The following is a 26921-nucleotide window of genomic DNA, read 5'->3' on the forward strand; positions in this document are numbered from 1 at the left end:
TACTCCACAGCTGTGTTTGAAAAACATCCAGCTGTGGATGAGTTTCACCAGCATTAACTCATCCAAGATGAGGCCTCTGATCTCAGATGGTTTAAGCGACGTACGGAATGTACCCCCCAGGGCAACCCAGGGAGTAGAACTAAGGGGAAAATAACTACACAGGAATCCAGAGTAATATGTAATACATACGTGTGTGTGAGAGAGAGAGAGAGAGAGAGAGAGAGAGAGAGAGAGAGAGAGAGAGAGAGAGGAGAGAGAGAGAGAGAGAGAGAGAGAGAGAGAGAGAGAGGGAGGGAGGGAGGGAGGGAGGGAGGGAGGGAGGGAGAGGGCAGGAGAGGGAGAGGGAGGGAGATGCAACTCAATGACCAACTGAGGGAACTGAGCACAGGCAAGAACTAAAATACACAGATCATGGGGACTAACAAAAGGCAGGTGTGAGGACTCAGAACAATCAACCAATCAGAGCAGACACTGGAAACAGGACACAGGTGGAATTAACTAACAATTAACAAACAGAACTAAGGAGCTATGAACCTGGGACCAGGGTCAACACTTGTGAGAGAGAAACTGACTAGAGGGTTAACCCTGGAAACAAGGGACAGAATAAATCCGTTTGGGGTTAAGCGAGCTACTTTGGAGCCAAAAGAGAAACAGGAGTTCTGTTGGGGGGGGGGATATCACCCAAAATGTGTATATTGGTGTATTGTTATACATTTTATTTTAATCAAAATTATTATATAAATGTGTGTGCCACGCCCCCTGATTACCCACGTGTGCTTCCCTGATCGTACCCAGCTGTGTCCACTTATTTTCGCCCAGTCTTGTCTACTTCAGTCCATGTCTTGCCTTAGTTGCTGGTCCGTCATTGATGTTAATAATGTTTGTTAATGTCAGTGCCTGTGATCCGTCCCGTTTACCCGAATCCCAGCTTTTCCCCGTACTTCGCCCACCTTGCCTGCTTTCTGCCCGCATCGCCAGCATGTACGCTTTACCTGCGTAACCACGGATCCTGACAGGTTTGGTGTGAATATTTGATTTATGTATTTTTTTTTAAAGCTGGGGGGGCCCTAAATTGCAGGAGCCAGGGTTGCCCCCTCAAAAAAAAAATCCACTCCCGGATTGTTATGGTAATTAAGTTTAAATCTGTTTGAAATCATATTAAACAGTTTACAAGAAGTAACCAGTGAATGTCATTGAGTGACTGGGAGCTACATGCCAAACATACATGCCGCTACCTGCTGTCTCTCTCTGTTGCCCCTGATTCTCTTATACTGTCATAAGCAAGCTGATGTCAGGAAGCCAGTCTAATGAAATAAGCTCAGAATGTGGATGGCAGTTACATCTGTTTAAATAAGAATATAATGGTGGGATATTTGTGTTTTATTGACAGGGACCGAGTGAATAGATGTAATTCACATCCATATAAAAGAGACTTATCATACATCTTCAAGGTGAGCATTTATTACTGAAGTATATTTTCTTAAATTTAATCTAAATTGACACATATCTTCTACAGATGTACGTTAAGTAGTTCATCCTGTCAAAGAGATGATATTTACAAGTAATGCTGCGTTCCATTTACCTCAGATGTCAGAAGTCAGAGCTGTGCATGACATCACACCCAAGTTAACCTCATTCCAGTACAACAAGTCGGAAAGCCATTTAGCAAAACCAGGGACCTGTTTCAAAAAACTAAGGTTTCTTGCTTAGCCAGATAACTTCTTGTATTTAATGTGCCCCAGTTTAAATGGCCTTCATCTACATTCACTTATGTTTAGCCCAGATTACTTTAAATCTGACAAGTTGTCCGGCTAAGCAAGAAATCCTGATTTTTGAAACAGGCCCCAGTTCTAGCTGGTTAATTGTTAGTCATTGTTAGCAATACCAGTTGATAACAACACATTACGTGATGTTTTGCACATAAAAAGACCATAGCAACACGTCCACAGAAAGCGGTGTGTTCAACCAATTAAATGAGTAACAAATATTACATAACTACTAATAAACACTGTAAAACTACAGCAGTAACTTCTGTTGATAAAGGGCACAGTCATTTTGAATTCTAAGGTCGAAGTTGTGTAGATTCCTCCGACTTCATGAGTTGGAATTCCAACTTCAGGATTCCAGTTGAAATTTCCTACTAAAAACTCCAAGTTACAAGTTGAAATGGAATGCAGCATGATTCACAAATGAAGTTATAAAAAGATACGGTGCCAGGAGTGATAATGATTAAACTCTGTTCACCGAGTGAATAGATGTAATTCACATCCACATAAAGGAGAATTATAATCCATCTTCAAGGTGCATTTATTACTGAAGTACATTTTCTAAAATTGTATCTAAATCGACATACATCTTCAGATGTACAATAAGTAGTTCATCTTGTCCAAGGAATGACATTTACAACTAATTCACCAGTGAAATTATGAAATATTATGCCAGGAGTGATAATAATTAAACTGTAATTGTTCATTTCAGTCACTGGAGAAAAAAGCTCAAACGTTTCTGAAGGATGAGCTGATGAAATTCAAAAGGTACCTGGATCAGAATGACCCAGAATGCTCTGAGCCTCAGCTGGAGGAGGACAATGACCTGGACAGTGATGGTCAGATGCAGAAGACCTGTGGTAGAGAGGGAGCTCTGAAGATCACACTGTACATCCTGAGGACCATGGAGCAAAATGATCTCGCTGACATGCTGGAGAAGAGTAAGAGCTGTACCTTATTCAGTGTGTGTTTGATTTACTACAGAAAAAGAGTTTAGGAAAAAAATGTGTTTACATTTCAGTTTATCATTTATTAAAGTTGATTTAATTTGGCTTAAATGAGTAAAAAATGTTTTTGAAAGACTCTCATTTAATTTCAGGGCATCTTCTGTCGCAGTGTCAGCGCACAATCAAATGTAACCTAAAGCAGAAATTTGAGTGTGTATTTGAAGGGAAAGCTAAGGAAGGACAGCCAACACTTCTCAAAGAGATTTACACAGAACTCTACATAACTGAAGGGGGAACTGGAGGAGTCAATGATGAACATGAAGTGAGACAGATTGAAACAGCATTCAAGAAAAGGGTAACAGAAGATACTACAGTCAAGTGCAATGATATATTTAAACCCTTATATGGGCGTGTGACACCTATCAGAACTGTACTCACAAAAGGGGTTGCAGGTATCGGGAAAACAGTCTCTGTGCAGAAAGTTATTCTTGACTGGACAGAAGGAAAAGCAAACCAGGACATTCACTTCATATTTGCTCTTCCTTTCCGGGACCTGAATTTGATTAAGGATGAATACAGTCTGATTGATCTGCTTCACCACTTTGTCCCAGAACTGAAATCGCTTGAATCCACGGAGCTGTGGAGGTACAAAGTTTTGTTGATCTTTGATGGTCTGGATGAGTGTCGCCTTCCTCTAGATTTTCAGAACAATGAGAGCTGGTTTGATGTAACAAAGAAAATGTCACTGGATGTGCTGTTGACTAACCTCATTAAGGGGAACCTGCTTCCATCCGCTCTCCTCTGGATAACCTCCCGGCCAGCAGCAGCCAATCAGATACCTCCTGAATGTGTCCACCAGGTGACAGAGATACGAGGGTTCAGTGATGCTCAGAAGGAGGAGTATTTCAGGAAGAGATTTAGTGATCAGAGCCTGGCTAACAGGATTATCACACATGTGAAATCATCAAGGAGCCTCTTCATCATGTGCCACATACCTGTGTTCTGCTGGATTTCAGCTACTGTTCTTGAGAGTCTTTTTAGTGAGTCTGACAGTGGAGAAATTCCAAGAACTCTGACTGAAATGTACACACACTTCCTGATCTTTCAGGTGAGTTTAAAAAATGACAAGTATATGGAAGAACATAAAATCAAGCTTGATAAATGCACAAAATCTGAGAAGAAATTCCTTTTAAAACTTGGTAAACTGGCTTTTCATAACCTCGAGAAAGGCAATCTCATATTTTATAAGCAAGATCTGACAAAGAATGGCATTGATGTCACAGAGGCTTCAGTTTACTCTGGAGTGTGTACAGAAGTCTTTAAAGAGGAGTATGGGTTGTACCAGGAGAAGGTGTACTGCTTTGTGCATCTGAGCATCCAGGAGTATCTCGCTGCTTTATACGTGTTTCTGTCAAACTCATCAACTGACCTGCTGAAGACTGCAGTGGATAAAGCATTAAAGAGCAAGAATGGACACTTGGACCTCTACCTCCGCTTCCTCCTTGGCCTCTCAACAGACTCCAGTAAGAGTCTGTTAAAAAGGCTACTGGGCCAGACAAGAACCACCTCATATAACAGTAAGAAAACAGCTCAATATATCAAGGAGAAAATACAGGAGAATGTGTCTGCAGAAAGGACCATCAACCTGTTCCACTGTCTGAATGAACTGGGTGACAATTCTCTAATAGAGGAAGTACAAAGATACCTGAGTTCAGGAAGCCTTTCAGCAGCAGACCTCTCACCTGCACAGTGGTCAGCTCTGGCCTTTGTGTTACTGATGTCAGATAAGGAGCTGGATGTGTTTGATCTGAAGAAATACATCAGATCAGATGAAGGTCTTCAGAGGCTGCTGCCTGTGATCAAGAAATCTAGGACAGCTCTGTAAGTGATCTTACAAACGTCTGTTGCTAAAGAAGTACAGATGTTTTCATAATACTGCTTTTATATCTCATCAAAACAATTACAGTGTATTTATATGGACACCCAGAAATTCTTTTTCATTCTGGATACTGCAGGATATGTATATATTTTTTAACATTCTTGCTGTGGTTCAGTGGGTTTGGACTCGGTGCCTGTGGTAGGAAGGTCAAGGTTTAAATACCTGGCCGGCAGAGTGATGCTGGTTTTGGGCCCTTGAGCAAGGCCCTTACCCCCCAGCTTCAGGGGGCTGGATGCTGGCCAACCCTGCGCTCTGACCTGTATGTGTGTGTCAGAGAGAGCAAGATCAGAGAGGCGACAGCACTATTTTACCAGGGGGATGAATAAAGCATCACTATTTCATCCCTGTCTGACTGGATTGATAATTGTCTGATTAGTATTTTGGAAATTTAACAGGTTCTCAGGTACAGCAAACAGAAAATAAGGATTTCAGTCATAGTGTCAGCAATTCAAAAGTCGTATAAAAAAATTTAATAAAAAAAACTTAAGCTATTCTTGACATCATTCAAATCCCATATAAACTCGCACACACACACATATCCCAGGCAGGAACTGAACCCAAAACCCTAGAACCCCTGGGTCGGCTGTAGTGCTGATCACTGAGCCCCAGCGCTGCTCAGAGCTTTATAAAATTACTTATGCATATATTACAGAGTCTCAGGGTAACTCACCTTGTAAGGTCATTAAACAGCAGGTTCGTCTTGGCTGGGGAGTGTCAAGTAAACACTATTTGCGTTTCTGACTAGGACAAGGAAACAACAAAATCACTGATATATTTAAATATCCCAGTTAATGAATGTATTTCAAAGCATGTTCACTCTCATGCCCTTATTCAAACTGTCTCTCTAAGGAAATACAGAACAGGATTTGGGAATGTATGACTTCTGAAAATGTACAGCAGATAGTGTAAATAGACAGTAAACTCACCAGAGAAGCTGTATTGTATCAATATTTGCTCATCTGTTCATGGTATTTTTGTTTTGAATTGAAAGTATTCACTGTATTCTTCATGACGGGGAACATGAGGAACATCAGAGGATTGTCTAGTTCCTTTTGAAGTACATGCTGCCTCACTTATTGTATTTAAAAATAATAATGTTTATTTTGATATATTATTCGATATACCTGTGTGCGGTGTATGTATTTATATCTTATTCCTATTCCAGGCTGGACAGCTGTAGACTCACAGACACATGCTGTGAAGTGTTGGCTTCAGCTCTCAGGTCAAACTCCTCTCAGCTGAGAGAGCTGGACCTGAGTGACAATGACCTGCAGGATTCAGGGGTGAAGCTGCTCTCTGCTGGACTGGTGGATTCACACTGTGAACTGGAGATACTGAGGTCAGTATTACTGGGTATTTCACATAGTAATCTGTAAATATTGAAATCTTTATTGGAGTCATTACATTTACTTTAAAGTAATACTCTTAGTAGTGAGGTGTTTTTATTTATTTGAGAGATATTATCTGTCTCTCTGCAGGCTGTCAGGTTGTAGAATCACAGAAGAAGGCTGTTCTTCTCTGGATTCAGCTCTGAGGTCAAACCCCTCACACCTGAGAGAGCTGGACCTGAGCTACAATCACCCAGGAGACTCAGGAGTGAAGCTGCTCTCTGCTCTACTGGAGGATCCCAGCTATAAACTGGAGAAACTGAAGTGAGTACAGAATGTGTGTCTGTCCTGCTATAGACTCGTGTATGTGGAGAAAATGCAACAATTAAATAAATGGATACAGCAGCACTATGTCATTCTGCTTCTGCTATAGTGTGGACCACAGTGGAGAGTGCAGGACCAGACCAGGGATCCAGAAATGTAAGTTTGTTTGCATGTGTTTATTTTTAATATCATTAATACTACTTTATGATACCATTCACACAATTATTGTAATGTGTGTGTGTGTTTTTTTTTCTTTCCTTTTTTTAATAAAAAAAAAAGACTGGTTTAGGTTTTTGGAACTTCTGTATAAATACATTATATCTTCTTTGTGTTTGTGTGAGAGTGTAACAGGGTATAATACATTCTGGTACAGCCAGGGACGGATTATGGGTTGTGTGGGCCCCTGGGCAAAACGTTCGCGAGGGCCCCCCCCCCCCACCACCACCACCACCACCACAATGACAACCACCACTATTCAAGGGCCCTTGGCAGCCAAACGCCCTCCCTATAGGGTCAAGGGCCCTTGTAGGCAGAGGATCAAAGAATGTAGGCCCTCTAAAATATCCATCCATCCATCCATCCATTTTCCTCCGCTTATCCGGGGTCGGGTCGCGGGGGCAGCAGTCTCAGCAGGGAAGCCCAGACTTCCCTCTCCCCGGCCACTTCTTCTAGCTCCTCTGGGGGGACCCCGAGGCGTTCCCAGGCCAGCCGAGAGACATAGTCTCTCCAGCGTGTCCTGGGTCTTCCCCGGGGCCTCCTCCCAGTGGGACATGCCCGGAACACCTCCCCAGGGAGGCGTCCCGGAGGCATCCGGATCAGATGCCCGAGCCACCTCATCTGGCTCCTCTCGATGCGGAGGAGCAGCGGCTCTACTCTGAGTCCCTCCCGAATGACTGAACTCCTCACCCTATCTCTAAGGGAGAGTCCAGCCACCCTGCGGAGGAAACTCATTTCGGCCGCTTGCACCCGCGATCTCGTTCTTTCGGTCACTACCCATAGCTCATGACCATAGGTGAGGGTAGGAACGTAGATCGACTGGTAAATTGAGAGCTTCGCCTTTTGGCTCAGCTCTCTCTTCACCATGACAGACCGATGCAGCGCCCGCATGACTGCTGACGCCGCACCGATCCGCCTGTCGACCTCCCGCTCCATCGTTCCCCCACTCGTGAACAAGATCCCGAGATACTTAAACTCCTCCACTTGGGAGAGGACCCCATCTCCAACCCGGAGAGAGCATTCTACCCTTTTCCGGCTGAGAACCATGGTCTCGGATTTAGAGGTGCTGATTCTCATCCCAACCGTTTCACACTCGGCTGCGAACTGCCCCAGTGAGAGCTGAAGGTCATGGTCCGATGAGGCCAACAGAACCACATCATCCGCAAAAAGCAGAGACCTAATCCTGAGGTCACCGAACCGGACACCCTCAACGCCCTGGCTGCGCCTAGAAATTCTGTCCATTAAAACTATGAACAGAATCGGTGACAAAGGGCAGCCCTGACGGAGTCCAACCCTCACCGGAAACAAGTCCGACTTATTGCCGCCCATGCGGACCAGGCTCTGGCACCGGTCATACAGGGACCGAACCGCCCTTAAAAGGGAGCCCGGAACCCCATACTCCCGGAGCACTCCCCACAGGACTCCCCAAGGGACACGGTCGAATGCCCTCTCCAAGTCCACAAAACACATGTAGACTGGTTGGGCAAACTCCCATGAACCCTCCAAAACCCTGCTGAGAGTATAGAGCTGGTCCACTGTTCCACGGCTAGGGCGAAAACCACACTGCTCCTCCTGAATCCGAGGCTCGACAATCCGGCGGACCCTCCTCTCCAGCACCCCCGAATAGACCTTACCAGGGAGGGTGAGGAGTGTGATCCCCCTATAGTTGGAGCACACCCTCCGGTCCCCCTTCTTAAAGAGGGGGACCACCACCCCGGTCTGCCAGTCCTGAGGCACTGCCCCCGATGTCCACGCGATGCCGCAGATGCGTGTCAGCCAGGACAGCCCCACAGCATCCAGAGCCTTAAGGAACTCCGGGCGAATCTCATCCACCCCCGGGGCTCGGCCACCGAGGAGCTGTTTGACCACCTCAGTGACCTCCGCCCCAGAAATAGGCGAGTCCACCCCCAAGTCCCCACACTTCCATATCGGAAGGCGTGTCGGTGGGATTGAGGAGGTCTTCGAAGTATTCCTTCCACCGACCCAAGACTTCCCGAGTTGAGGTCAGCAGCGCACCATCCCCACCATAAATTGTGTTGATGCTGCACCGCTTTCCCGCCCGGAGCCGCCGGATGGTGGACCAGAATCTCCTCGAAGCCGTCCGGAAGTCGTTCTCCATGGCCTCGCCAAACTCCTCCCACGCCCGAGTTTTTGCCTCAGCAACCGCCAAAGCCGCATCCCGCTTGGCCTGCCGGTAGCCGTCAGCTGCCTCTGGACTCCCACAGGCCAAAAAGGCCCGATAGCTTGACGGCATCCCTTACCACCGCTGTCGACCAGCGGGTTCGGGGATTGCCGCTGCGGCAGGCACCGACCACCTTACGGCCGCAGCTCCGGTCAGCCGCCTCCACAATGGAGGCACGGAACATGGCCCATTCGGACTCAATGTCCCCCGCCTCCCCCGGGATATGGGAGAAGTTCTGCCTCTAAAACAGACAAACGAAAATACATTGTTGATAAGCATTGCAAATTGTTTTGGGCTAGGGGTCCCACGGGCCCCCTGCACCCCAAGGGCCCCTGGGCAGCGGCCCCGCTGGCCCGGTCCGTAATCCGTCCCTGGGTACAGCTGTGCATCCCCCAAACTGGCTGTGACACCGAACGTCTCCTCAGTCTGCGCTAGTGATGGGAATTTCGGCTCTTTTTAGTGAGTCGGATCATTTGGCTCAACTCACCAAGAAGAGTCGGCTCTTCTGGCTCCCAAATGACTCTTCATTTTATTACTTCTGCCTCCGTCAGATTCAGCGCTGTTTTGACCCATGATTGATATGTGTACTAAACGTTATTATTTCCTCAATACCTTAATTTTACATTATGTTTGGTATAAAAAGATTAAATGTAAAAACCTTGAACACTACTACACGTGTATTGAACATCGTATATGTGGAAAATCTGTTTTTATCTTTGATCTATTAACACTCAAATAACATAAATAACAAATCATAATAAAAAATAAAAAATGAATTACAACGTAAAAAAAAACCAGTATCCAACAGTTTTAGGTTTTATCCACTATAACAACTATCTATCACCGTATTAAGTGTCTGTGAAGGTTGTTTGTGGATCCTGCTCGAAATGACAGCCTCATCTTGCAAATTTTGCATTTCGCCTTTTGCCTTTGAGTTATCATTAGTGATGTGTCGGTCGCGAACGAAACGGCTCTCGGAGCCGGCTCTTTGAAGTGAACGATCAGAGCCGGCTGCCTCCTGTGAGCCGGAGTCAGAGCCGCTTTTTTTCTTTCTCTATTTTTTTTTTTCCACCCGCACGGATTGGTCAACCACACTATGCATGTCTGCTCTGAGCAGTAGTGATGGGAATTCCGGCTCTTTTAAGAGAGCCGGTTCTTATGGCTCGGCTCACTTAAAAGAGCCGGCTCTTTCGGCTCCCAAGTGGCTCTTCAGATTTTTTTTGGTGCTTAAATGAATTTATTACCAGAAATAATGTAAAATTATTAGTGAAATGAATTACTATGGTTGGAAATCACTTTAGCTAATTCCTCATCAATTGTTTTCTGTTTTACTGGAGTCATAGCTTTTTGCACAATCTGTCTCATAGAGCTCTAGGTTGTAGGTCTATGTGGTTGTGGTGCTGTACTGGATGACGGTGTAGACATTGACAAACTGCAGTCGACAAACTGTCTCTTTCATTAGTAGCAGGTTCATTTGCTTGTCTTTTTTCTTCCCACTGCACTGATGGATGTACAGTTCTCATGTGCTAATGCAGGGTATTTGTAGAGCCTGTTCGATATGAGATTTTAACCTTGCAAGCTCGACACTCTGCCTTTGTATTATCTATGCAATTGAAACGTTTCCAAATTTTACTCCGTTTCCTGCAGTCACTCATTTTGTCGCGTGCCTCCTTCCCTCCTGTTTCTCTGTCTGTGCCCGCGATTGCTGTATTTGTCTATGGGTGCGTTCGACTTCACGCTGCCGCTTGCAGCGCTGGCTTAAAGCAGTGCATTCTGGTCCCAACGCAATGCATCATGGTTAGATTTTTTGTCAGACTTAAGCCGGCGCTGCAAAAACGTCACCTTCCGTGACCATGTCATATGGTACAAAAACATCAGAAGAACAAGACGACTTAAAGCCCAAATCGAACGCACCCTGTGGCAGCGCCCCTCCCTCTCCTGCTCAGAGCAGACATGCATAGTGTGGTTGACCAATCCGTGCGGGTGGAACAAAAAGAGAAAGAAAAAAAGCGGCTCTGACTCCGGCTCACAGGCGGGAGCCGGCTCTGATCGTTCACTTCAAAGAGCCGGCTCCGAGAGCCGTTTCGTTCGCGACTGACACATCACTAACAGTCAGAGCAGCATGGAGCGCTGAGTCGCAGAGGCGTTTTGCTTTATAGAAATGTCGGTCCAGATCCAGATCTTTTGAGCGGCTCTTTCGCGACCGACACATCACTAGTCGGTGCTGCACGCTGCTGGAGGGGGGTATGTGTCCGAAGCGGTTTAAAGGAAGTTCTTATTTTGAAGTAAAGACAAATTAACTCATAGTGGTACTCTATGGGGTACAATTTCATGTTTAACATGTTTGATTTAATGCTGTTTGTAATTTTATTTACCTGTAATTAAGGCTATTAATTGAGCGCGCGCAGCATTTTGCTCAGTCTTCCCGCCGGCGGCGTCCGACATTTCCTGAGGTATTTCACATACTTGAATTCCTGCTTCGTTTTCATATTTTATGCATCGTACAGAATAATAGAGCGCAGGCTAAAGTGCAGTTCGGTCCCCAGCGAGTCTCTCAGCGCGGCATGTCTCACAGCGCAGGGGGCAGCCGGAGCGCCGCAGACTACATGAGTATATTGGGAATAAAATGTGTGTATTGGAGCGAGTTCTGTGTTAGTGAGTGTGTGAGGTGTGACAGTGATAATGATGGAGATGCTGGGCTTCGTCATGGGATTAATCGCTCTTCCTCTTGCCTACAGACTCCTGCCAGCTGACGCTGGACCCCAACACAGCAAAGAGAAACCTGTCTCTGTCAGGGGGGAACAGGAAGGTGACATGGGGGGCAGAGCAGCCATATCCTGATCATCCAGAGAGATTTGATTTCTGTCCCCAAGTTCTGTGCAGAGAGAGTCTGACTGGTCGCTGTTACTGGGAGGCTGAGTGGAGTGGAAATGGAGCCTGGATAGGAGTGACTTATAAAGGAATCAGGAGGAAAGGAGACAATGTTGACTGTCGTCTTGGATTCAATGACAAGTCATGGATGCTGTTCTGCTCTCCTGACAGTTACTCTCTCCGGCACAATAATAAACAGATTGACATACCCATAAAGCCCTCAGGCTCCCGCAGAGTAGGAGTGTATCTGGACCGGGCGGCTGGTACTCTGTCCTTCTACAGAGTCTCCTCTGATGGACTGACCCTCCTGTGCTGCTTCACCTCCTCATTCACTGAACCCCTCTATCCAGGGTTTTGTGTTCATTACAACTCCTCTGTGTCGCTGTGCATGCTGGGATAGCTCACTGTGTGAATGTTTGTTCAGTTTCCCAAACTCATGCAAAATTACTGTTTTTCTCTGACTTTTGTTCTATGTTGTCTGTTAATGCACCAAAACTGCCAAAACAAATTCATAGTAAATGCAGTCGTACCAATAGAGTGAATTTAAAATGTAATGAAATGTAAGCCTGATGAGTGGGGGGGCTTTTCCCCTCCCTTGTATATGTACATTTTATATATTTCTGTCTGTATATTGTATTTGCTACCTTTACATTGACAATAAAGGCTTTCTATTCCATCCTATTAATGTCCTGGTTCCGCTCTGCTCAAATCGTGAGGTAACTGAGTAACATAAAACATATAATATAATTAAATAAATTCACTTTACTGTAATTGAACACAAGTATCACGATAGATTAAATCAGCATATATAATAACCATGGGGGCGGCATGGTGGTGCAGTGGTTAGCACTGTCGCCTCACACCTCTGGGACCCGGGTTCGAGTCTCCGCCTGGGTCACATGTGTGCGGAGTTTGCATGTTCTCCCCGTGTCATCGTGGGGTTTCCTCCGGGTACTCCGGTTTCCCCCCACAGTCCAAAAACATGCTGAGGCTAATTGGAGTTGCTGAATTGCCCGTAGGTGTGCATGTGTGAGTGAATGGTGTGTGAGTGTGCCCTGCAATGGGCTGGCCCCCCATCCTGGGTTGTTCCCTGCCTCGTGCCCATTGATTCCGGGATAGGCTCCGGACCCCCCGCGACCCAATAGGATAAGCGGTTTGGAAAATGGATGGATGGATGGATAATAACCATGTAAAAGGAGACGGGAGGTATAATAGCGAAAGCAAAAAATATCTGAGTTAAAAACAAAAGGCATAAATCACATTCACGTTAGATTAAAATATCAAAATACAAAAAGCAAGAATAAAAACTTAACTAATGTGAACTGTTAAACCTGACAATCGACAAGCTAATTAGCAAACGGCGTCTCTCTGACTCCCATTAAACACGGGAAAAGAATCATTAAAAGCCGAACTAAGTCCTTACTACCTTAGAGAATAATTGCACAAATGATTAATAATAAAGCATTTTTATTCACATTTTTATTTCTCCCAAAATATACGGTTTAACTTCAGACGGCTGAACCTCACGTCCGCCCCCTACTGCCGTCCTGAGGTAACTGCGGGTTTCCCGTCGGTCGCAGCACGTGAGACGCTGCGATCCCTCAGTTAACGTCTCCATCACAACACGTTAGATATGGTTAACGGGTACAGTCATTATTTAACATTATCGAGATAAATATTCTAAAATAAAATTCTTAATATTTTATGAAGTCTAAAAAAACATGCATATTTAGGAACAACGAGAATGGACAGTTAAGCTGATTTGTTATTCAAACTGCAGCTTTTCAATTTTTTTATTTAAACCAATGTGGATAGCATTCTGATTTCACTACATACCTGATCATCTATGATACATGTATGTGATTCCAAATGACCATTGTGGCAGTATGACTATTTTAAGTACCTGTGCCTTTAAATGTGCGGGCCGATTTGTATTGTAATTCGTGGTAGCGCCCTATAAAAATGGCAGTGGTTGGCTGGGGGTCGAACGCTGGCAAGGTTCTTCCGGTTACCTGACTTCGTGGTAAAGATCTGCATACGACGGATTTATTGGAGGCGGCTGTTTGGTAGGTGGCAGCGGGTACGTTTTATTCCATTCTGTTTCGGCTCACTTGTACTCAACCGGTGGGTGCACGTTGCTGCGGGTAAATGGTGGGGCTGGCGACTTGTAATGGGCTTGTGTAAAATCGCCCGTAAGTTCGATCTAGGTTCGTGATTGTGGGTTTTAATTAACTTGTTTTGCCTGGCGCCATCCTTTGCAGGCAACGTGGATGGAGTTTATCCGGCTGGTTGGAGATCACTACGCCATTAAGCATTGCTGCTCTGCCTGCTTTTACAGCTGCGGTCTGGATTGCCTGTCCTGCAGTTGCTGCTGCTTTGCCTCTTTGCCTCTGCTCTTGTTTTCTCTCCTTTTTTGTATTCTGAATGTGGGGATTGGTAGTCTTTTTTATTCCTTGCTTAACTGCGAGGATTAATTGTTTAAAGTGAGGGATTTTATTTTGTGTGTTTTAAGATTCTTTGGGGTTGGGATGCCATAAGGGAGGAAGGGAACTTTGTGGTGGCATGTTGTATTGCGTGTATGCATGGGAATTGTAGTGTTTTGTTTCAGGATGCCATCTGTTGTTTAACTGTTTAACCTCCTACCCTGTGTGGACCAGCCCCGAGGTTTTATCTTATCGTGTGGATGGTGTTTTATTAATTTCTGTGTAATAAAAGATTGTAAGTGGAGTCACGTCTCCTGCTGCCGTGTATAACGGACCTGAGTACCTTTCTCTTGGAGTTTCATTTAGCTTAGGAACTATTTCCCTGGGTGCAATTCCCAGGGTGGCGTAGTCGGTGTCTTAAGGGGTGGTTCCCCTGAACTCTGAGCCCAGCGCTGCGACACCATAAAAAGAACAAAATCTCTTTTTAGGAATCCTGATTTACTTTATATTTTATATCGGGGACAGCGTGTGGTGCAGTGCGCTAAGCCTGTGTGCCTGTAAGCAGGCGGTCACAGGTTCAAACCCAGCCACAGCATGTCTGTGGGTCCTTGAGCAAGGCCCTTAACCCCCAGCTCCCTGGGCGCCATTGCGGGTGGCAGCCCTTCGCAGACAGCTTACTCTACATGGAGCAAGCTGAGGGAGGCGTAAAGACAATTTCCCCACAGAGGGATCAATAAAGTATCAATAAAGTACCAATTTTAGTCTAAGTATCTTTTTAATCCAGTCAATTTAGGAATAAGATTATCAGATGCAATGTGACCCACAAAACGCTCACAGTGGCATTGCAGTAATACAGATATACCCCTGAACACAGAGGAAAGGTGGATTCTTACTCTGACGTCCTTCTCCTTCCTCTGGTGACGAGCTCCACATTCTGTGCAGCTGCCTCTGCTGGCGGCGTGTTTGTTTCTCTCCCCCCTGTCTAATTTAGACGTGGTGCACTTGTTCCCCTGGGGGTGGGTGTATAAGGTGGGTCCCCGGCTAAGGGGGGAGGAATCGATCCTGTGGCAGCCACCACGCCGGCTTCGGCTCTGCATCAGTGTTTCATTCTCCTTTTCTGTTCTGTTCTCTCCTGTTTGTGCTCTTTGTTAATAAATCACCCCTGATAATCCAGCATCCCGGCTCCCGGAGTCCGTTCATGCTGCACCTGACAGCAGCCGCAAAGTGACACTTACACTTACTGAGCTGCCCCTAAAATGCATGAGCATGAGGGTTTACAGCCTATATGCAGAAGCATTTCTCACATCTGTGATACACTTACAGACAGTGACACACATGCAAACAGGGATATTTATCCCTCTGGTGACACAAACACAGACATTTGTGTCTTCAAAACCATACAACTTATCATTTGAATGAATGAACTAACTAATGAATGAATGGATGAATGAATGAACAGATGAATAGATGTGCTGTACAAAATAGTGCAAATTACAACTAGGACTGTGCAATGGGTTTGACCGCAAACAACTTACAATGGAACAACAGCAGTAGTGAGAGTCCTGTACAGTAGAACAGTGTGTGTGTGTGTGTGTGTGTGTGTACGGGAGTGCATGTATGTTTGTCTCTGCTGCTTTCAAAAAATTTTCCCCCCGAGATCAATACATTTAATCTAATTCTTAATCAATGCAATTCATAAGCAAAACATCGACTGAATATTTTCATGAAAAAGAAGCGTATTGATCAATTACAAAAATTTCTGATTCAGATATAAAGTCAAAGTAATTAAAAATCTGGGGCCGAGTGCCTGAAAGACTACAAGTCCTGCTACAGGTTATTGTGTTTGTGTCACAGTCAAGTCTCCAGTAAATCCAAGTAACTCTGGTTTAATGCCATAAACCACAGGCATCACCCTAACGGTAAGAAGTGTGATCCGCTTACGACTGACAGGCAGTAGAAACAGGATCCCATCCAACACGGGACCCACTATAGGCTCACACAGAAATAAAGGAGAAAAACACCAGCTGCCTTTTCCAAGCTGTTTACATTCCTGCGCTTCCTCATGGTGACAGTAACAGCCCGTGTCACATGACCACTGTCATGTCCTACCCATCACACCTGCCTGACCCTCCTGTCTCCTCACTAGCGTGACCCTGATGATTCATGCCTGTTGCTTGTTGCCCCTCGTTAGTCTTTGCATTTAAGTATCTATTTGTCTCGTCAGCCCCAGTCTGGTCATTGATGTTAAACCTTCCTGTTGCCTGTGACCTTCCCGGTTGCCAGTCCTCCCATTTGTGATCCCTCACGATCCTCTTCGCTTCCAATCTCAGCCCATCTAGTTCAGCAAACCCCCTTTTTGTTTCACTACCAAGGATGCAGAGATTAGAGTCTTTTACCAAGCATACAGTGTCCAGAGCGGATTAGCATGACCACAGTGAGAAGAGGATCTGATGGATGGAGGACCTAAGTACCGTAATCTTAGTGACGCAGGAGCAGAATTGGACCATAAGAGGAACTGGCCGGCTCCATCTCACACATGGTACTTGGGTGTAGAAGTTACTCAAAACCATATGGCTGAAATCCTCCACATGTGCATTTTGAATGTATTGGGCATCATGTCCTGTTTTAACCATGAGAATCCAGTGAGGGGCGGCTCAGTGGGTAACAGGGCTGCCTTGCAGCTGCAGTGTTGAATGTTTCCATCCTTCTCCTACGCTGTCTGTGTGGCGTTTGTTTGCTCTCTTTATCCCACATGGGATTCTTCCTGTAGCTACTGTGACAGGCATCTGTAAATTGTCCAGAGTCTATGACTGTGAGTCTGTCTTGTGATTAAATGGCATTCTATCCATGGTGGACCCCAGCTTTTTACCCTGTGATTCCTGTATCCTGGGATACCCTTGTGATAAGTGTTTGGAAGATGGATGCATCACATCTTAGTACTTGTGACGATCTGTCCCGTCTCCTCCCGATTGGGCCAGCAGAGGTCACTGCTCATGCATATACTGGTTTTAGCACAGCTTCATTGTAAAGCATATCAGATGGCCTCAGAATCCTGCTCCCTGCTTAATACAAAGGGAATAGGGAGTAGGAACTAGGGGACCAAGGAGTAGTGGACTATGGGGTTAGGGGCCACAGGACTAGGAGACTATGGGACTAAGGGAATAGGGGACCAGGGGAAACGGGGCTACAGTGTTGGGGACTATGGGACTAAGAAACAAGGAGACTAGGGACTTGTGGATCATGGAAGTGGGGCAAAGGGGAAATTGGGCACTAGAGACTATGAGACTAAGGTATAGAGGCACCACAAGACTACAGCACTTAAGACTAGAGCACTGTGGGACTGCGGTGCATCATCTCTGGAAGCCTGTTTACTCCTGCTGGGCAGCTTTCATGTGGCACCCCCTGCTGGACAGTGGAGACATTACAGAGGCTGTGCGTTGTGTTCAGTCACCTTTCATTGTAAATCACACATGGGTTCGTGATCATTTGTGTCTTCTCTGAATCCCCATGAGCCGAGGTGAAAACTCCATACACTTTAGCTAATTCAGGGGCCTCTTGCCAAGTTATGTGAGCTTCGTGTTTGATTCTATGGGCTTCAGTACTGGATGCAGTCCAGGGTAATTCTGGGAAAGTATGGAGCTTAAACAAAACCAAACTACATCGTAACATGCTGCCAAGGGGGGATTTTTAGATTTGGGAATATTGTGTAGACATACTTCTATTCTTTTTGGAAAGAAGAACATTTATTTATGTATGTAATTATGTAGTTTTTTTTAATACACGTATAGCGCACTATTGTATACGAAGTGACATTCTAGGCTTGCAGTTTTGCAGTGTTCATGTGCTGCCACCTTCTGGGTAAACGATGAACTGACCTACAGATTATGATCCAGAAAACTACACATTTACATTTAACCCCACGTGACACTAGGCTTTTCTCCCAGGGGCGTAAGGTTAGAGAGACCTACCAGAGAAAGAACTATCAGGATTTGTTTTTCATAGTTACTGCTGTGTATACATTTAAATCAGACGTTTTATCAAAACGACATACAAATGAAGAAGCAAATTGATACGGTGCTGGGCGTCGCCCCGGTACCCGAAGTGCTTGGAAAGATTAAAGACGGCAAAACATTGAATCAAAGATCGAGTCCAAGCGCAACAATTATTAAATATAATACTTAAGAATATCAGTAACAGAGCTCAGCAGCAGCATTTTTGGGCCCTCATGACCTGTGATGACGAACAGAAAAACACCCACGCAAATCCCCAAACTGCACAATATTGTGATTTGAGTCAAACCACAATGAGTCTTTAGTTTCATGACACTGTAATAATATCCAGGAACTCTGGCGCTACATGCAATTCCCAAAGCGCACCACTAGATGGCAGCTTCCTGCCGTGAGCTGAACCAGTCACCGGAGGGTTGATGTGCGGCAAGTTTCCCCAGCCGCCAAGCAGCATGTATCAGGGCTGCGTCTCGGTCAGGCTTTTGCCTGCTGCTTTCCTCCAGCTTATTTTCTTGTGTAACTTGGCGCTGTGCTCCTCGCCGTATAAACAAACTCATCCTCGCAGACATTAAAAAACCTGGATGCTATGAAAGGATTGTCTCCCATACTCCAATATTCCATTCTGCTTTCATCCGATTGTCTTTGGTTTGTGCTGCTGGGAGCCATTATCACTGTCCTTTTATTTTACTGCAAACGTAATTGCATGATTACATTATATCGCGACAGGGACGGATTATGGGTTGTGTGGGCCCCTGGGCAAAACGTTCGTGAGGCCCCCCCCACCACCACCACAATTCATGGGCCCTTGGCAGCCAAACGCCCTCCCTATAGGGTCAGGGACCCTTGTAGGCAGAGGATCAAAGAATGTAGGCGCTCTAAAATAGACAAACGAAAATATATTGTTGATAAGCGTTGCAAATTGTTTTGGGCTAGGGGCCCCATGGGCCCCCTGCACCCCAAGGGCCCCTGGGCAGTGGCCCCGCTGGCCCGGTCCGTAATCCGTACCTGTATCGCGACGGGACATTGATGGCCATACCATATGAGGTACTCCAACTTCCTGAAGTCGAGCTGTGACAATTCTGCCACGATGTGGCGGGGCATTATCATCCATGAACAGAAAGTTGGGGGTGTGCTGGCGGAATTGGGGGATGATGATGGGTTCAATGATGTCTCTGAGGTAAGAACGTGCAGTGACCGAGCCATGGACAATAACAAAATCTGTTTTGCGCTGACCGGTGATGCCTGCCCAGACTGTTGCACCTCCTCCACCAAAGCAAACCCTGGGGACCATGTTGACATCAGCGTATCGCTCACCTCGTCGTCTCCAGCAACGCTGACGGCCATTATTTCTGTGCAAGGTGACCCGACACTCATCAGTGAACAGGACGGTAGACCACTGCTGCATTGTCCAGGTCACATGGTCTTGTGCCCACTGCAAACGTTCACGACGGTGTCTTGGTGTCAGTCGAGTCACCTGCAACGATCGTCTGGCATTCAAGCCAAAGTGGTGGAGTCGGTTGCGAATGGTTTGTCTGGAAACCGTAGTACCCCGCGCATCTCGTAAACGGGCCTGCAGCTGTGTGGCAGTTACATAACGATGTCTGAGTGCAGTGGTCCTTAGGTACTGGTCATCGTTGCGGTCTGTCACTCGTGGGGCTCCACTCCTGGGTGTGTCCTGAACTCTGCCAGTAGTTCTGTGTCTTGATCCAAGTCTGCTGATGACACTTTGAGACACACCAAGCTCACGAGCAACATCTGACTGCCTGCCACCGACCTGAAGGCGTGCCATGGCCAGGTGGCGCTGGTCGTCCGTTAAGTGACGTTGTGTGTTCATGGCTGTTTGACTGATGAACTTGGAATGACTTGCTGACAATACCAGCTTTTTATCCCCACAGACTGTTGAAATTGATGCCACATTGAAAAAGGTTGTGTTGTGGCATTTACTCCAATAAGGCACACCAGTACACAATGAGACCATTACATGGAAAACACAAAATGAGGTGTGTCTATCACCCCAATACAATTGCCTCCCTATCCCAAAAATGTCTGAAGTGTAACAAACACCATATGTATGACATCCACTGAGTCTCTCACAATATCCCTAACTTATTGTGAGTAGTGTACAGTATGTGTTGATCATTTTTTTCTCCTGCAAAAAAGAAGCATTTACTTTTATTTTCGAGATTTTTTTTGGAAAGCGATTTACAATTGAGAAAGGATCGAGTTGAGCAACAAACTTAGGGCAGTGTAACTAAGCAGGTATGGACTCACAAAGCTCAAATCCCACGATCAGCAGAATGATGTCACCATTGGGCCCTGGGGCAAGACCCTTAACCCCCCAATTTCTCCAGAGACTGTCTGACCTGCTTTTTCAATCTTATGTCACTTTGGATAAAAGCATCTGTTAAAAATAACTTAATCACAATAAGTGTGATTGCTAAAGTTTATCAGTATTAAAGAAGTGGTTGCTCATCACATTCCAGGTTCAGGTATGACCCAGATCGAGGCCACGCCTCCCCTGGCTAAACAGAACCATGAAATATGATGGCAGCCCTGATCCCAGAGGGAGGGGCTCAGAATGTATGTCAGTTCCTCGCCATTCCGACAAGATGTGGGTTTTTAGGGCGACTGCGGTAATTTCCAGCCTCCTCCCCGGTCAGTTTCTGGAACACCGTCATGGGAATCGCACGTCTATGTCCTGTTCACCTTTCTGCCACACCCCCCTCGTTACCTCGTGTGAAACCCCGATTGTTATCAGCTGTTTCATGTTATTCCTGATTAGTCCTGTGTATTTCAGTCCGCGTTCTAGTCCGTTTCCCTCGGTCTGTCATTGAAGTCTCTCGTGCTGGTTTGCCGGCCTTCTTTTGTTTTATGTGTCCCGGACAATAAAGCCCGCGTTTCCCCGACTACCTGGACTTCTCCTCTTCTGTTCCTGCTCCGTCCCGCATGGCGTGGCACTGTGTGAGTGCAGAAGGGTAACAGTGGGGACCACACTCCCGGATGCTTTTGACAACTGTATTGTTTAATGAAAATGAAACATGTATTACTTTAAACTGTAGCAAAGTCCCTTTTGAAACAAATTTAGGTCAAATATCACTGAAAATAATAACAAATAATTCCCCTTTTGACACATTTGGCAGGTTGACTATCAGTATAAACATAAAAAGCATTTAACACTGTAAAAAGCAAAAAAAACAGCAAAAAAATCCCCCCCTTTGACATATTTGGAATGACAATTAACACCGTAAATAGTAAACAGAACCTGCCTTTTTCAAACCTGTATTACTGTAAATAGGTTAAAAAAAACTGGACGGACAGTTATCTTTAACGCTGTTAACAGTAAAAAAAAATAATCTCCCCTTTTGTGATATTTATCTATGTAAATGGAGAAAAAAATCCTGGGAGGTCAACTATTATTGTAAATATATGTCATCTTTGAGCACGTTGGATAAGGTGCACACATGCTTTCTGAGTTTAGTTGATGACAAGGTCTTGGGGTATTTTGCTCTGCAGTCACTGGTAAATGTTCGAATGGCATCTGACCCTCTGAAGTGCTTGTCGGCTCCAGGCCTTACAAACATGAACTGATCTTCATCAGGTTCTCCACATGTTCTGTGCTGTTTCACCTGCAGCTCCATGGATGCAAGCATATCTGGGGTGAGAAGAACCGATACCTTCCTATCTTCCTATTTCCTCTGATTTCTATGAGCTGGAAATGCCGGCATGATTTCTGCTCCACTTCAGATAAGGCATCTGCAACCTCAGTATGCAAATCTGATGTGTCTCTTAGAATGCAGGACCTTAGTCTCATTTTGGACACTTCCCCCAATCTCCAAAGATTAAAAAGTATTACCTCACATAGAGTAACTCGAGCAAGTTTTGATCAGCACTTTGAGTTTTTCTCCATGTTGAGTTTGCTTTGGTACTCTATTCATCTTGATTCAAGGTGTAAATGTAAACTTCTTCAGCAAATGGGAGAAGTTGTGGATTGTTCCATTTTGATTCAGGAAGAGTCTTTAAAGCACTAACCGTCACACACATTTTGTTGGTTAAAGGTGCTCAAACCTTTTTGCATTCTGTACAACTTCATCTTGACCTGCAATCATTGCTTCACATTCCACAATGTCGGCTGTTTTTTTATGGTTGTGGCCCAACTTCAGGGCCAAGGAAGGAATCCTGAAACAATCATTATCATCCTCGAATCCACAGGTATTTTTCACAGCCTCGATCGCATGATTGCTTCATTCCTGCAAACTTCAATCTTCTATCTTTTGGAGCTTGCCTAATTTTCAAGCGTGAAACGCTGGGCTTGATTCCATCCATGCTGTTAGTGTCTGACACATGTTCAGATGACAGAGTACTGGAGTGGGTGGCAGTTTTCCTTTTTTTGGATGGAATGATCTTGTCGTTCTCCTCTGAACTCTTGGGTGATTCAGGTATATATTCATCTTTGCTGCTTTCGACGCTGCTAATCAAGTCATCTGAAGTGCAGCCCAGTGATTTTTTTGGTCAACTAGACGAGGAGACACATTTGTGTCAGCATTAGTTTATAACTCGCATATAAAAGAGTAGCCAGCTAGTTTGTAGCTACAGCTGAATGGTGATGGCATGACAATACTTTCATTATGAGAATTTGGTCATTTCCTGCTGAAGAACATCAGAATGTAGGGAATTCAAATGAGAAAAATTGTATGTAACAGACATATGTAAAGATGTACAAATATGCCCTCAGTTCTCTTTAGTTCTGGAACCGAGTGATCAGAACTTGTGGGAGAGTTCAAGATAACTCTGTCAGGATCACTCTCAGGACACCCTGCATCATGGTAAATTAAAAATAATTCACTAAGTACCAGGTAATTAGTACAGTGATTTAATAGCATATTATATAGAGCATTATAATATGAAGATCATAGTCAGTCATAATTTTGTAGTATTATAATGTAACTTTTAAATAAATCCTAACAGTATGTGTGATTGTGGGGGGGGGGGGGGTGTGGGGTCTCGGGGTGTAACCTCTGTCTCTGGGCTTGTTTCCTGTCCTTCCTGCTGTATGTGTGAAGTTTGCATGTTCTTCCAATGTGGGCTTTCTCCTCCTATTTTGGAGAACATGAAACTGCGATCAGCCGATTGGGATCTCTAAGCTGCCCTTAGTGTGAGTCTGTATGTGTGGGTTTGTGCTCTGCTATAAACTAGTATCCCATCCATTGTGTCCCCCGCCCTGTGCCACCTGGGACAGGCTAGAGGCTCCCCACCCCCCTGTACAGGATAAGCAGTAATGGAGGACGGCTCCACACTGTTCCAAAGAAAGGGCGCTCCAGCTCCCTTCAGGACTTCAGACCAGCTGCTCTCACTTCACGCCTCCAGGCTTGTGGGTGTGGTTCCCACTCCTGGTTCTGCATGTACAGCTTGCATGTTCTCCCCGTGTTCCTGTGGGTTTCCTCAGGTTTCCTCCTGCTGTCTAAGATCATGCAGTTTGGTGAATTAGTGGTTCAGAGCTTGTCAAAGCTTGTTCTGTCTAATCCTGACACAGTCTGTCTGTAATTGCACATCAGTGCATGTTTCACCTGAAACCACATGATCCCAAAAATGTTTCTAAACAGACACAGAAATTCATTCTCGGTAGATCTGCTCTCTTCTACCTTTACACCTAATTTCTATCTACTGTGCAAAATCAAAGAGTAGGATTATAGTTTGTTTACAGAAAAACAATGTCAGTAACTGTTATTCTCATAAAAGAAAAATAAATGTTCGCTTTGGGTACCGTTTGTATAATGTACTATTTTGTTTAGAAACTCCAACTCCAGTGTTTGCTCAGTCTGCTCTTCTCAGTCTGGCCTCAGTCCAAAGCCACACCTACTGCAGCCTGAGAAGCAGGAAGTTCCTCCCACTCTCACACACAGACGACTGTGAGAAAAAGAAAGTGAATCCTATCAGTGTTCGTGGTAAAATGGCAGAAGCCAGTTTCAGCTGCCCAATTTGTCTGGATCTACTGAAGGATCCAGTGACTATTCCCTGTGGACACAGTTACTGTATGAGCTGCATTAAGAGCTGCTGGGATCAGGAGGATCGTCTTGGAGTTTACAGCTGCCCCCAGTGCAGACAGACCTTCATACCCAGACCAGTTCTGGGCAGAAACACCATACTGGCTGAAATGGTGGAGAACCTGAAGAAGACTGGACTGCAAGCACCTACTCCCACTGAACATTATGCTGGACCTGGAGATATGCAGTGTGATTTCTTTTTTTCCCCCTTGTCCTGTACAGCAGCTTTAGCAGAATCATGGTCTGAATGCACTGCTGTGCCAAACATGTTTGCTTTACCATGAGGGGCTCTATAAACTTTATGTTGATTGATTTCTTTTTTTTTACATTTCATTTTATATATTTATTTCATTTTAAAATAAATAAATTTATTCATTTAGGAGGGACAGATTAGGAGGGGAAAAAGATAAAAGGAGTAAGTGAGAAACATGTGTTAACGAGTGGATAAATTCAGAAATGTGAATTTATCCAGAAATGGATACATTCAGGAACAAACAAAATTAAAGAGTGAAGAAAGTAACACAACTATACAAGCATATAAAATCTTAGTGTGTGCTTGGAGGGGTGCGTGTAAGTATACGTATGTGTGCTCAATTGTGTAGGTGAGATGCAGGCTAGTGTGCTTGTGTTGTGTGCGTGTGTTGTGTGCGTGCATTTTCAACATGGAATGTACTAAATAGCAAGGGTGGGAGGCCGCAACCACACCCCACAAGAGCCACAGGTCGGCAGAGACAGGCTCGGGAGGACCAGGACGTCCGCAGCCCACAAAGAGCACGGAAGAGCTGGGGCCCCACATCCCAATTACGGCTGCACCCCTGATCCAGCTGGGGGAGGAGGGAGGTCCCAGACGCAGCCCCCACAGCCAAAAGGGCATGAGCCCCAAAGAACCAGAGGCAACACGCCACTGACCCCACGAGGGCGCGGCTGCTCCTGCACGAGCCAAGGCCAGGGCCCTTAGGACCCAATTCATAAGGGGGCCAATTCATAAGGTCAGGGGGTAGATTATTCACCCCCTGGCAAAAGAGAGCCAGCTAACCAGCTGGTTCAGTAGCCTCCCCAGCCCCCCACAACCGAGCGGGAAGGAGTGGACACTGGGCCCCCGGCGACCACACCCCAGGGCACCGTTAGCACCAAAAGCCACCCAGCAGGGCAGTCCGTACTCAGACAGTCACTCACTGGATGACAAAAATGTGGCAGACTTGCCCAGACCCGAGACACGCCACCTCCAACACTGCGCAGACCGGACGCCCTAACATGGACCGACGCCCGGCGCAGGGAGGCACCCACCAAGAAGATGGCCAGGCCCCGGGTGTCAGAGCCCCGGACCCCGTACCCAGGCCCGCACCAAAGAGGCCAACCGCTCATCCCAGGACCGGCCCCCGCCACCACCAGCACTCCAGACCCCACGCCCCATGACCACCAGGCAGCACCCGCCCAAACTCCCCCCCACCACCCCCAGCCAGGGCAAACACCCAGACATCACAAGATGGCAGCCACAGCCCCCCAGCCCCAAGAAGCCCATAGCTTGAGGGCCCAACCCCACCACCCGCCAGGATCCCAAGGAGATGAGACCACAGCCGACCAGCCCCCCTATATAATGGAATTGGTCAGAGTGGATCAGAGAGAATCCAGTTCACCTAATTGTTTATTTCGGAAGGGAGCAGATATTCCATATCTAATTCAATTGCATATCCTGGGATATGACAATTAAACCATATTGATAGATCTTCGGGGGCGGCATGGTGGTGCAGTGGTTAGCACTGTTACCTCACACCTCTGGGACCCAGGTTTGAGTCTCCGCCTGGGTTACATGTGTGTGGTGTTTGCATGTTCTCCCCATGTCGTCGTGGGGTTTCCTCCGGGTACTCCGGTTTCCCCCCACAGTCCAAAAACATGCTAAGGCTAATTGGAGTTACTAAATTGCCCGTAGGAGTGCATGTGTGAGTGCATGGTGTGTGAATGTGCCCTGCGATGGGCTGGCCCCCCATCCTGGGTTGTTCCCTGCCTTGTGCCCATTGCTTCCAGGATAGGCTCCGGACCCCCTGCAACCCAGTAGGATAAGCGGTTTGGAAAATGGATGGATGGATGGATGGATGGATGGATGATAGATCTTCACATAACCTCTGCCAGAACTTCTGCACCGGTGTACAAGACCATATTGCATGCATGTAGTTCTCCACAAAGTTACCTGAGCAGCGGGAACATAAGTTTGAGTGTTTAAGGCCCATTTGGAACATCCTTTGTCCTGTGTAGTGTATTCTATGGAGAGTTTTGTATTGTATAAGTTGCAAGTTGGGACTTTTAGTCATTTTGAAAGTGTTTAAACATATTTGATTCCAAACGTTTTGCTCTGGATCAATGGATAGATCTTGCTCCCATTTTGAGGTTGGGAGAGAGATTGAATCATCTATTTTTGACAATAACTTATACAATTTTGATAATAATTTGGAGCAAGAGAGATGTAAAGATTCAAGTACCCATGGAGGTATTTCTAAATGAAGCTGATTAGGGTTGAACCTCGCCTGAATAATGGACTTCACTTGCTGATGCTCAAGAAATTTACTGTTGCTAATTCCATATTTTGAGACAAGTTCCTTGAATGCGACAACTTTCCTGTTTTGAATAACATGTTCTAGATTTATAATCCCTTTATCGCGCCATACAGGAAAGTTCAATGCTTTCTTTTTTTGGCAAAAATCTGGATTGTTCCAAATGGGTGTTAGATTGCAGGGGATAAGTGCAGACCTGCTTATTTTTAAAAATTCCCACCAGGCTGTCAATGAGGTGTTAATACTAAGGCTTTTAAAACAGTTATAACCCCTACCCCCCCGACAGAAGAATGTTACAGCAGACACCCCCATCAGACATTCACATCAC

The 26921-nt window shown here is 45.7% G+C and overlaps 1 protein-coding gene and 1 long non-coding RNA gene across 2 annotated transcripts in view; one reads left to right on the forward strand and one right to left on the reverse strand.

Annotated features, from left to right (window-relative positions):
• LOC125724024 (NACHT, LRR and PYD domains-containing protein 12-like) overlaps nucleotides 1–26921 on the forward strand; it is a 593671-nt gene that overhangs the window by 198866 nt on the left and 367884 nt on the right. The window lies entirely within an intron of this gene.
• The window catches only part of LOC125724087 (uncharacterized), a 198776-nt gene continuing 175219 nt past the window's right edge, over nucleotides 3365–26921 (reverse strand). Inside the window, exon 4 of the long non-coding RNA XR_007387131.1 lies at nucleotides 3365–3479. This is a non-coding gene — a long non-coding RNA (uncharacterized LOC125724087). The remainder of the gene's footprint in view (nucleotides 3480–26921) is intronic.

The sequence above is a fragment of the Brienomyrus brachyistius genome, unplaced genomic scaffold, assembly GCF_023856365.1.
Source record: "Brienomyrus brachyistius isolate T26 unplaced genomic scaffold, BBRACH_0.4 scaffold54, whole genome shotgun sequence".
In the NCBI taxonomy this organism is placed as follows: Eukaryota; Metazoa; Chordata; class Actinopteri; order Osteoglossiformes; family Mormyridae; genus Brienomyrus; species Brienomyrus brachyistius.